Below are 10,997 nucleotides of genomic sequence, written 5' to 3'. Positions count from 1 at the left end.
TTTGCGGTCTTCGGTAAAGTTTTTCGGCATATCCTAGGCTATACTTTAGCGTTATTAGTTACATGGTGTTAGACAAAAGAATTCAACTTATGAGTAAAATGCAAAAAAGTACGTTTTCCCATACTAACTTCCATACAAATTTCAATCGCAATGCGGAATACGGGGACGCAACCAATCGTTTCCAAATTTTGCATAGTTGTTTTGGACGCTAATAAAGATTGAAAAACCTTTGTTCCGGGTTGATACGATCAAATTTAAAGTTTCTCCATATAACGTTGACCCACTCTATTGGTCATGCATAGGAAACCTAGCATCATCCTTGTTTAACTGCTAAATTCTCCCTAGCTTTCATAACTAAACGTAACGTATTGAAATTGAAGGATAACTTTATTTTCTAGAAGCATTATTTAACCTTCAGCAGTCACGCTGTTATATTTTGTACAATATGTTAACCCTGTAATACCCATTTTTGAGTTTACTTTAACCTTCCGTAACTCGCGCGGTTGGCCGCCACCGCCAGCACCATGCTAATGATGAATACAAAAAGCGAGTTTTTTTAGCGCGTTGTACAAAATACAACAGCGCGATCATATTTTTCCTAGAAGCCTTTTAGGGATACCGATTTTTTACGAATATATTTCGAAAATTTATGATCATTGTTAATTTTTTTTTAAATTTATTTCATGGAAAGTTTTGTTTTTCGTGTAATTTCGAGGAAAATAATTTTAGAGTGTATTCTACTCTTTTACTATAATAGAGTGATCGAGGAAACATTTTGAACATGTTAACTGTTGCGATTCAATGCAAACGATACAATGACATCTTACAGGTCACCAAAACATCAATTTATGATTTGTAAAAAAAAAATACGCTTTAAAAGGCACCAAAACCATTTTGAGAAGTACTGGACAATCCTAAACACCAGCCAAAAATATAAAAGTTTTGATTGCCCAGGAAAGAAAAAAATACAAAAATGCTCAAACTATATCCCGTCTAAGGGCGTGATTGGGTATTAGTGGGTTAAAAAAAGGTCGAATAATATCAGTGGATAACAAAAAAAAACAGCATCCAGAGATGCTTATTAGCAATCTTGGAATGCCCTGCATATGTATTCTTCTAAGAATCAATCTTCAGTTGCATTATTCCGAGCAAATCTTTATGAAATTTCTATAAAGCCAGTTCCATATACTCATGTACTGCATACACTCTTTTCAGAACATAATCCTATAGAAATTACGTATTCCCGGAAGATTGGAAGCATTCTTGATGATATTCTCGCAAACGCCTTGAAAGAATTACTGGAGGAAACACTAAAGGTATGCTTACCTTACCGGTCAGACTAAGGCCTGAGTATCCTCTTCTGCACGTAGGAGTCGTCTCCATCCTATCCGTCGTGGTATTCGACATTCTGATGACCCTCTATGAACCCTCGAGATATCCCTGTAGGAGAAATTCTTGAATAATTTTCTGGACGTATTTCCGGAGAACGCTCAAATAATGGAATCCTTGGAAAAAATCCATGAATTGATCAGAAGCAATACCTGGGCGAATCCCTGGAATGTATTCAAAAATATTTTTTTTTTTGAGTAATTCAATATTCCGGGAGAAATGCCTTGTAGAATCTCTTAACCTTCCGTAACTCGCGCGGTTGACTACCTGCGTCAGCACCATGCTAATGCTGAGTACAAAAAGCGAGATTTTTTCATCGAGTTGTACAAAATACAACAGCGCGATCACTCGAGGGTTAAGGGGACATCCTGACGAAATCCCTGAGTAAACTCTCAAAGAAACTGCTGTAGGGATCCCCGACGAAAATTTTTAGACAACTTCTTGGAGAAATTCCAAGAGATATTTCTGGAGAAAATCCTGTACAAATTTCGGTGGAGTTTCTGAAGGAATCCTAGAATAAGGCGAAACTGGAAGCATTTCCTCACTTTTTGGTTTTTAATTTTTTATTTAATAACGAAGCAATATTTTCAAAATCGGTTTTCGTGCACATGTAGAGTATGGATCAAGGTATCTTCTGATTTTTTTTGTAGTGGAAAATGTTTTTCGTTTTTGCAGAAACCATTTTTGAAAAAAATTTCACAAAAAAATGGTTTCTGCAAAAACGAAAAACATTTTCCACTACAAAAAAAATCAAGTTTGAGTTGTTTAAATGCAATTAAATCAACAAATTTCAATTTTAAAATTCATTACATAATCATGATGCTGAGAAAATTAGTATACGATTTACAACGTCGAGGATTTATTATAAAATTTGTGTGGGTTCCTGCACATTGTCAAATTTTTGGTAATGAACAAGCTGATTGTTTGGCCAAATTAGGTGCTACTCGTGGTATTATTTATGAACGTAATATTTTCCATTCGGAATACTTTGCTGAAATAAAAAAAAAATCGAAATCTTCTTGGCAAATTGATTGGGATTGCAGTGATAAAGGTCGTTGGTGTCATTTCATTTGTCCTGTTGTGGATAAAAAACCTTGGTTCAAACATTTATCTACTAGTAGAAATTTTATTTGTCTGTTTTCAAGACTTATGTCTAATCATTATATTTCTAATAGTCATTTATATCGTATCAATATTGTAGATTCAAATTTATGTATTTGTGGTGAATCATATCAAGATATTGATCATATAATATTTCATTGTGTTCATTATACATTACCCAGAAAAAACTTAATTGATAGATTTAAAAGTTTAGGCTTTTCTTTACCTGTATCTGTTAGAGATATTTTAGGTTGTAAATCTTTAGTCATGATGAAAATTCTTTTCAGATATTTTATTGAAATTGGTTATGCTGTTTGATACTCTTTAATTTTTTTTTTTTCAGTTTTCAAGAACTGCGTCCGATTTCTGTCCTTGATGTTCAAAATTCCTTCGTCGTAGTCAGATTACCTTGGTTCATCCCTTGACAAATCCGCATCAAGACCACGGCTCGATTATGGATACTTTTCCGGAGGAGCCCTAGTTTTAAGTTTATTTTATAATGATTTTTGAAAAGATAAAAGAGGTTTTATGCCTTTTTGAGAAAGATTTCGTAGATGAGGAAATCACTCAAAGGGGCTTTTCCCTCTTTCAAAATTTTTAGTTAAAAATAAATAACAATAACAATACAAAAAAATCAGAAGATATCTTGGTCCATACTCTACATGTGCACGAAACCCGATTTTGAAAATATTGCTTCGTTATTTAAAAAAAAATCAAAAACCGAAAAAATGAGAAAATGCTTCCAGTTTCGCCATAAGTGCTAAAACTGCTAAACCTTCGAGGCATTCCTGGGATAAATTTTGAATGTATTCATTGAAAATATTTTTTGAGGAATCACTCAAAGAAATATCATTAAAACTTTTAAAAAAAAAAGAGGAATCTCTGAAGGAGTTCATGGGGAAATTCATGGATGGCTTCTTAAAGAATTTCTTGAAAAAAAAAAGAACATAAGGATAAATTCCTAAAAGAATAGAAAGGCGAATTTCTGAAAGAATTCCTGAAGGAGTTCATGTATGGATTCCTAAAAAAATCCGTGGATGAACTCCTAAAGAATTTCTCTGAGAAAATTGTAAAAGAGATCCTGTATGACTTCTTGGAGAGCAGAATCAGCAGGTGTTCCTGGATCGCAAAAGAAATTTCTGAAACGAATCACATCCCAGTCAACCAGTGATCGTACAAGATGTTGCATAAGATGATAAAGTGGAGGCCATATGCGTGTATGCCTCCATTTAGGCGCATGTAAAGTGTGCGCATATCGCCTCCACTTTGACATCTTATGCAATATCTTATACGACTACTGGTTGACTGGGATGGAGAATTCTTGAAGCAATTCATGGAGGAATCCTTGGAGAAATTTTTGGATGATTCTCTGGAGAAATTTCTGAAGGAATCCCTAGAGCAATCATTGGAGGAATCCCAGTAGAAATTTTTGGAGGAATCCCTGGAGAAATTCCAAGAGAAATCCCAGAAGGAATTCCTAGAGGAATCCCAGAAAGAATTCGTGGAGGATTCTCTGGAGGAATTTCTGGAGATATTCCTGGAGGAATTCCTAGAGGAGTCCCAGAAAGAATTCCTAGAGGAATTCCAGAAGGAATTCGTGGAGGAGTTTCTGGAGGAATCCCTGGAGGAATTCCTGAAGGTATCCCTGGAGGAATTCCTTGAGAAATTCCTGGAGGAATTCCAGGAGGAATTCTTGGAGGGATCGCTGGAGAAATTCCTGGAGGAATCCCTGGAGCAATTTGTGGAGGAATCCCTGGAGCAGTTCGTGGAGGGATCCTTGGAGGAATTCCTAGAGGAGTTCCAGAAAGAATTCCTAGAGGAATCCCAGCAGAAATTCGTGGAGGAATTTCTGGGGGAATACCTGGGGGAATTCCTGAAGGAATCCCTGGAGGAATTTCTAGAGGAATTCCTGGAGGAATTCCAGGAGGAATTCTTGAAGGGATCCCTGAAAAAATTTCTGAAGGATTTCCTGAAGGTATCCTTGGAGGAATTCCTATAGGAATCCCTGGAGGGATCCCTGGAGGAATCCCTGGAGAAATTCCTGGAGGAATCCCTGGAAGAATTCCAGGAGGAATCGCTGGAGGAACTCTTGCAGGAATTCCAGGAGGAATCTCATGAGGATTTCCTGGAGGAATTCCATGAGGATTTCCTGGAGGAATTTCTAGAGGAATCCCTGGAGGAATTCCTAGAGAAATACCTGGAAGAATTCCCAGAGAAATACTTGGAGGAATTCCTGGATGAATCCCTGAAAGGATTCCTGAAGGAATCCTTGGAGGAATCTTAGGAAGAATTTTTGAAGGAATTCCAGGAGGAGGACCTGAAAAAATCCGCGGAGGAAGCACTGAAGAAATAGCAGAAAGAATTATTGAAAAAATTCTGAAGGAATCCCAAGAAGAGATCGTATAGGAACTCCTGGAAGAATCCCTGGAGAAATTCCTAAAAAAAAAAACAGAACGAATCTTGGAAGCAATACTAAGAGAAATTCCTTAGGGAGTCCTTAAACAATTCCTGAAGAAGTTCCAGGTGGAATTTCTGAGGGAATCCCAAAAAGATTGCGTAGAGCAATCCTTAGGGGAGTTTTTGAAATTATCCCGGGAGCTGTTTCTGAAAGAATCCCAAAAAGAATTCCCGAGTAAAACCTTGGAGGAATTCCTGATGGAATCCCTGAAGGAATTGTTGGATGAATTATAGGAGGAATTCCTGAAGAAACCTCATGTGGAATCCTGGAAGCAATCCCATGAAAAATTTCTTAGGAAATAAATTCCTGGAAGAATTTCTGTGGGAATTCCAGGAAAATTTGAAGAAATCCAATACTTCTGTCGTTTCCAGACGAATTATTGAATGAACTTCAAGGATTTTTGTATAAAATTTCGAATTAAATTCCGGATTATTTTCAAATAATCTCTGGTAGAATGTTCTGATAGAAATCCTAGAAAAGAATCCTGCAGAAATACTTTGAATGATTCCAGATAGTTTTATTGGAATAATAGAGGGAATATATGTAGTTATCCATGAAGAAATCTCTGAAAGTATACCTGTAGAAATACCTAAAAGAATCTCTAGTGAAATTCCTGTAAGAATTTGTGAAGGAATCGTAGGAAGAATTCCTGAAGAATTTTTTGGAACAAGTGAAACAGTCACTATCGAAACCCCGCATCCGTTCTTGTGGGGGAATTCACGAAGGAGAAATTTATGAAGAAGTTCCTTGAAGAATTCCTGTAGTAATATCTGGAGGAATTTCTGAAGGTGTTTCTAAAGGAATTCATAAGGAAATCCCAGGTTATTGCTCTTAGAATGGCATTTGTTTAAACTGCATATTAGAGAAAATTAATGCATTTTGAGCTAGCAACATAAGGAAATGCTTGGTGAAATTTATTGTAGTTTTCGAAAATTTTCGATCGAAATCAATCGATCGAGAAAAAGAAAGATTAATAATGATAGATAGAATACTTAATTATTAGAATATATTATTTTTTTATTTTTTTTTAATTTCTTTGTATTTGTGAAATTTAACTTAATGCTAATTCTTCACACTTATTTTTTGAGAGAATTTGTCTGAAACTATGAATTGTTGATAATATCGAGTTGAGACCCCCTGCTGCCCCCTTCTGGCTACGCCCATGGAATGAATTGAAGTTTTGAAGCTATCCACGAATAAATTTTTGGATGAATTCCAAAAAGAACCCACACTGGAATCCATGAAAAAACTTCTGTGACATGTCAGAGAGCGATCCCAGAGGAAAACCGTAAAGAAATTCCTTGAAGCAGAAGAATTTCCTGGGAGAATTCCAGAAGAAAGTCTTCGAATAATCCCAGATGGAGCTCTTAACAAAAAACCAGAAAAAAACTTTTGAAGAAATTGCCAGAAGAACTTCAAGTAGGACTCCAGATGTAGCTACTGGAGGAATGACAAATCCGGGTGAATCCAACATCTTCTTGAACAGACTATAATGTTATTGACAATTCTTACGGTACCGTGCCAATTATGCCTACACTTTGCGCATCGCGATTGAAATTTGTATAGGATTTTATATGGGAAAACTTTCTTTTTTGAATTTTCCTCATAAAAGATTAAAATTGTTCTTGAAGGATGTAACCGATTATGTAAAAGTATAGCCTCATATGTCCTGGAAAACTTTGTTGAAGATCGCAAAGCGTTCCGAGACAAAAGTTCTAACCTGCTGATCGTCTAAAGGTGCTTAATATTCAACATGTAAAGGAATAATATCTAGCTATATAAATAAAAATGGAATGGTGTTTGTATGTCACGAATAGGCTTGGAAAAGGGCCAACGGATCTACACCATTCTTTCAGTGTTTCATTCGTTCAGGGCTCCGACGTGTTCGTACGAAAAAATAATTAGAAAAATCGACCCGGAACATACCGAAAACGAGAAAGATTGAAATTCCGTTTTACGGGGCATTTTTCTACAGAGCTGCATGCCAAAAAACATAGTAGGCAGGCAGAACGACGTTTGCCGGGACAGCTAGTTAATAATAAAATCTTATTTTTTTGCAACAATTGCTAAGTTTTTTCACATGCATCGGATCGCTTTGCGGTCTTCGACAAAGTTTTTTGACACATTTAGGTAACTACTCAGTAATTAGACGCCAAAAACTGAGAAAAGTGACCAATTTCATCCACGGTACCCATTTAGTGACATCATCAGCGGAGCCAGCATTTTCTTTTTTCTTACTCACTCTCCTAAACATACACGTGAAAGAAACAGATGGAAGAGGAGGCAACTTGCCTCCTCTTTCATCTCGCTCTTTTTCCTGCATGTTTAGGAGAGTGAGTACGAAAAAAAAAGCTGGCTCCGCTAATGAGTGACATGCTAATCAATATGGGGTCTCCAGTTAGCCTAGTGGTTAAGGCTATGGATCGCCAATTCGGAGACAGCGGGTTCGATTCCCGATCCAGTCGGGAAAATTTTCTCAACTTCCTGGGCATAGCGCAGCGTATCATTGTACTTGCCTCACAATATACACATTCATGCAATGCACTATGGTTTATTTTCCCATTTTCACGCTCTTAATTAATAGCTCGTAGGATTGAGGAAATAGAGCAATGATGTCTTCGGTAAAGTTGATGGGAATGACCAGCGCCATCTTTTGATAGTTAGGGGATCAATCCTCCTAAAAGTGAGATTAATTTTTTTTTAATTGTTGAAATAGAGGGTCGACGTCTTCGGCAAAGTTGTAGCATTTTTTATTCCAAACAACTTTTCTGAAGACGTCAATGCTGTAATTCTCACACCAATGGAGATAGAGGCCTGTGTTTGAAACTTAAACCCAAGAACACGTTTTTAAGCATAAATTTATCGATAACTCGTCTCATTTTATTCCTACAGCTTTGATGTCTTCGGCAAAGTTGCGTATTTTATTGACACAAACAACTTTGCAGAACAATGTATGGGTCTAAAAATTCAACAAATGTATGTTTTACTTAAAAACGTGTTTTTGGGGTTAACTTTCAAACACAGGCCTCTATCTTCATTGGTGTAAAAATTACAGCATTGACGTCTTCAGAAAAGTTGATTGGAATAAAAAAAGCTACAACTTTGCCGAAGACGTCAACCCTCTATCTCAACAATAAAAAAAATGTATCTCACTTTTAGGGGGATTGGTCCGAAAACTCCAACTGTCTTGGCGCTGGTCATTCCCATCAACTTTGCCGAAGACACCATTGCTCTATTTCCTCAATCCTACGAGCTATTAAAAATAAGCGTGAAAATAGGAAAATAAGCCATTGCACAATGGGACAAAATAGTGTATAAAACGCGAATAAATTCAATATCTTTGCTCGGAGTGGATGGATTTGAATGAATTTTTGAAACAAACTGCAAAAATCTTTATAGTTTCAAATAAAGAGAGTGTCGTTCGCCGCACGATGCTGGAAATCAGAGTATCGGGTCCGTTTTACTCCATTCTCTCTCTTTCTCACCTTTTTAGAAAAATCCTGGAGTGCAAAATAAACGATTTATTTAATTCATGGAACGCAATCGATAAGAGCAGGACAAACCCTATATCAAATTGCTGATACTATGGAGGTTTTTACATTAATATGAGCTAATTCATTCATTTATTTTGCTCGCCAATCTGAAATAAATGATGGTATTTTCAAAAAAGTGTGTGTGTGAGAGAGAGCGAGTAAAACGAGCTCAATACACTGACTTCCAGCATCGTGTGGTGAATGACACCCTTCTTATCTGAAACTATAGAGATTTTTACAGTTTGTGTCAAAAATTCATTCAAATCCGTCCACTCCAAGCAGAGATATTGAATTTATTCACATTTTATACCTATTTTTTCCCACTGTGCATTGTGCAATGGCAGGCAAAGAAAGCCCTTCAATTAATAACTGTGGAAGCGCTCCATGAACACTAAGTTGAAGAGAGGCAGGCCAAGTCCCAGTGGAGACGGAGAGCCATAAAGAACAAGGAGAAGCTAATCAATTTAAAAATATATAAATTGAATAGGCTAAAGGCTTTTGCGATTCTAGCAAATGAAAATACAGGGGATGGCCAAAATGTTTGGGATAGGCAACTTTTTTTCTCCCATAAAAAAAATCAACATGCTGTAACTTTTCGTAGAATGCATCAAAAAATCTCCAATTTTGACTGTTTATCAACCTGTTATATGTACATCATTGGTACAAATTTGGGCTCGATTGAATAATTTTTCGCGAAGCTAGAACCGTTCGAGTAAAACACTATTTTTTAGACAACTAATTTTTGAACTGTCATATCTCGGAAACCAATGAACCGAATTGAATGATTTTTTTAACGTTTATCTACAATATATTGATACTTAATACGACGTTATAAAATATAATATTTTCTCACGGCGAATTAAGTTATACCGGGTTGAATTTTTTACCCATATAGAGGAAAATAAGTCAAATTTACAATACCACACAAAAAATACTAAATGTGTTCTTCCTTTAATCTAAATTGGCTCTAATATATCTTATTAAAGATAACTTGAGAACAGAAGTGGAAAATCTTTGGACATCAACACTAAAATTTATTGACATTGACGTGAAGAAAATACATTTTTTCGAAAAAAAAATCCAAAAAGTGTCAACCTATGATAATTTTTTTCAACGTTCAAAAAATATCTATGTTTCAATAGTTTGTGAAGCATTTGTATATTATTAGAGTACGTTCAAAATTTCATTCAATTCGGTTCACTGGTCTCCGAGATATAACAGCTCAAAAATGAGTTGTCTTAAAAATAGTGTTTTACCCGAACGGTTCTAACTTTGCGAAAAATTAATCAATCGAGCCCAAATTTGTACCAATGATGCACATTGAATAGGTTGACAAACAGTTAAAATTTGAGATTTTTTGATGCACTCTATGAAAAGTTATAGCATGTTGAACTTTTTTTGTGAGAGAAAATAAGTTGCCTATCCCAAACATTTTGGCCATCCCCTGTACTCAAGGAGCAGAGCGGATGGGATGGTTAGAACACATGACTGTCACGCCGAGGATCTGGGATCGAATCCTACTCACCATATGTGCACGTGTTTTGTGGTACAGAAGTTTACAGTTAAGCAGGATTTTCCTCGGGATTTTCATTTTTTTATGGAGCAATTCATATTTTACATGGTGCAGTTTGGTAATAGTTGATATGCATTTATCTATTCTTCTAAGCAGCAATATTCATTTTTCTTTGGGTACAAATAGCATTTTATTATGGAGCATTTCAGTATTTTTCATTTTTAGGGGATTCGCTAAACACATTAAATGATTGCATAAGTCATGATTGTCTGATTATTGAAATGCTTCATGAAATTGTGAATAAAATAATCCTTGCCTTGGTAATCGTGACGTTTAATCAGGATAATACTTAATCAGTGGTTTACGCTCTTAAGTGAAACCCCCTATTAATTTTATGTTTTACCGGTACATTTTCTACAAAGTACGGAAAGTTTTCAATTATTGCACATTTTTATGAAACATGTGTTTATTCTCTATGGAGCGCGTTTTTGGTTTTCTATGGAGCAATTGCAACTAGTTATGGTCGCAGTCCCATTTTGGCGTACATAGTCGGTAAAAAATGCATTTTTCGTTGATTATTTTGAAATATGAATTCGCTGTATAGGTATCAATATTATGAAAATCATTTCAAGATTCACGGGATGAATGACCCATAAAAGTTTAAAATCCCTGGTAATAAACAAATAACAACATTTTAAGATTTGTATCATATATAAACATAAATATTAGTGTGGGTCATCGGAACCGTTTTCAGAGATCAAAGCTTTTTTGGTTCCGTTTCGGGTCCTGAGTATCTGTGCAAAATTTAAGCACGATCGGTTGCGTCTACACTTTGCGCATTGCAATTGAAATTTGTATGGGAAAACATACTTTTTTGCATTTTAGCCATAAGTTGAAAAAGTTTGTCTGACACTTTTTAACCGATACTGTAAATTAAATTATAGGATGTTCTGATAAACTTTGTTGAAGACCGCAAAGCGATCCGATGCCTGTGAAAATAGTT

This window comes from Aedes albopictus, chromosome 3, assembly GCF_035046485.1.
Source record: "Aedes albopictus strain Foshan chromosome 3, AalbF5, whole genome shotgun sequence".
NCBI classification, from domain to species: Eukaryota; Metazoa; Arthropoda; class Insecta; order Diptera; family Culicidae; genus Aedes; species Aedes albopictus.
Note: the sequence above shows the minus strand (reverse complement) of the source record.